We start from the raw sequence: 2,534 nt of genomic DNA, 5'->3' as shown, positions 1-2,534 counted from the left end.
GCCCAATCAGACGGTTAGACTGTAATAAGAAGTGCTCCGTGCCCAATCAGACGGTTAGACTGTAATAAGAAGTGCTCCGTGCCCAATCAGACGTTAGACTGTAATAAGAAGTGCTCCGTGCCCAATCAGACGGTTAGACTGTAATAAGAAGTGCTCCGTGCCAATCAGACGGTTAGACTGTAATAAGAAGTGCTCCGTGCCCAATCAGACGTTAGACTGTAATAAGAAGTGCTCCGTGCCCAATCAGACGGTTAGACTGTAATAAGAAGTGCTCCGTGCCCAATCAGACGGTTAGACTGTAATAAGAAGTGCTCCGTGCCCAATCAGACGTTAGACTGTAATAAGAAGTGCTCCGTGCCCAATCAGACGTTAGACTGTAATAAGAAGTGCTCCGTGCCCAATCAGACCGTTAGACTGTAATAAGAAGTGTCCGTGCCCAATCAGACGGTTAGACTGTAATAAGAAGTGCTCCGTGCCCAATCAGACGGTTAGACTGTAATAAGAAGTGCTCCGTGCCCAATCAGACGGTTAGACTGTAATAAGAAGTGCTCCGTGCCCAATCAGACGTTAGACTGTAATAAGAAGTGCTCCGTGCCCAATCAGACGTTAGACTGTAATAAGAAGTGCTCCGTGCCCAATCAGACGTTAGACTGTAATAAGAAGTGCTCCGTGCCCAATCAGACGGTTAGACTGTAATAAGAAGTGCTCCGTGCCCAATCAGACGGTTAGACTGTAATAAGAAGTGCTCCGTGCCCAATCAGACGTTAGACTGTAATAAGAAGTGCTCCGTGCCCAATCAGACGTTAGACTGTAATAAGAAGTGCTCCGTGCCCAATCAGACGGTTAGACTGTAATAAGAAGTGCTCCGTGCCCAATCAGACGGTTAGACTGTAATAAGAAGTGCTCCGTGCCCAATCAGACGTTAGACTGTAATAAGAAGTGCTCCGTGCCCAATCAGACGGTTAGACTGTAATAAGAAGTGCTCCGTGCCCAATCAGACGGTTAGACTGTAATAAGAAGTGCTCCGTGCCCAATCAGACGGTTAGACTGTAATAAGAAGTGCTCCGTGCCCAATCAGACGGTTAGACTGTAATAAGAAGTGCTCCGTGCCCAATCAGACGTTAGACTGTAATAAGAAGTGCTCCGTGCCCAATCAGACGGTTAGACTGTAATAAGAAGTGCTCCGTGCCCAATCAGACGGTTAGACTGTAATAAGAAGTGCTCCGTGCCCAATCAGACGGTTAGACTGTAATAAGAAGTGCTCCGTGCCCAATCAGACGGTTAGACTGTAATAAGAAGTGCTCCGTGCCCAATCAGACGGTTAGACTGTAATAAGAAGTGCTCCGTGCCCAATCAGACGGTTAGACTGTAATAAGAAGTGCTCCGTGCCCAATCAGACGGTTAGACTGTAATAAGAAGTGCTCCGTGCCCAATCAGACGGTTAGACTGTAATAAGAAGTGCTCCGTGCCCAATCAGACGGTTAGACTGTAATAAGAAGTGCTCCGTGCCCAATCAGACGGTTAGACTGTAATAAGAAGTGCTCCGTGCCCAATCAGACGGTTAGACTGTAATAAGAAGTGCTCGTGCCCAATCAGACGGTTAGACTGTAATAAGAAGTGCTCCGTGCCCAATCAGACGGTTAGACTGTAATAAGAAGTGCTCCGTGCCCAATCAGACGGTTAGACTGTAATAAGAAGTGCTCCGTGCCCAATCAGACGGTTAGACTGTAATAAGAAGTGCTCCGTGCCCAATCAGACGGTTAGACTGTAATAAGAAGTGCTCCGTGCCCAATCAGACGGTTAGACTGTAATAAGAAGTGCTCCGTGCCCAATCAGACGGTTAGACTGTAATAAGAAGTGCTCCGTGCCCAATCAGACGGTTAGACGTAATAAGAAGTGCTCCGTGCCCAATCAGACGGTTAGACTGTAATAAGAAGTGCTCCGTGCCCAATCAGACGGTTAGACTGTAATAAGAAGTGCTCCGTGCCCAATCAGACGGTTAGACTGTAATAAGAAGTGCTCCGTGCCCAATCAGACGGTTAGACTGTAATAAGAAGTGCTCCGTGCCCAATCAGACGGTTAGACTGTAATAAGAAGTGCTCCGTGCCCAATCAGACGGTTAGATTGTAATAAGAAGTGCTCCGTGCCCAATCAGACGGTTAGACTGTAATAAGAAGTGCTCAGTGCCCCAATCACGAGGTTAGACTGTAATAAGAAGTGCTCCGTGCCCAATCAGACGTTAGACCTGTAAAAGAAGTGCTCCGTGCCCAATCAGACGTTAGGACTGAATAAGAAGTGCTCCGTGCCCAATCAGACGGTTAGACCTGTAATAGAATGCTCCGAGCCCCATCACAGCGTTATTGTAATAGAAGTGCTCCGTCCCATCAGACGGTAGATTGTATAAGAAAGGCTTCGTGCCCAATCAGACGTTAAACTGTTAATAAGAAGTGCTCAGATCCCAATCAAGACGGTAGATTGTATAAGGAAGTGCTCCGCTGGCCCCAATCAGACGTATCGATGAATAGAAGTGTCCA

This window comes from Notolepis coatsorum (assembly GCF_963971535.1).
Source record: "Notolepis coatsorum genome assembly, chromosome: 18".
Taxonomy (NCBI): Eukaryota; Metazoa; Chordata; class Actinopteri; order Aulopiformes; family Paralepididae; genus Notolepis; species Notolepis coatsorum.
This window is presented reverse-complemented; position numbering follows the sequence as displayed.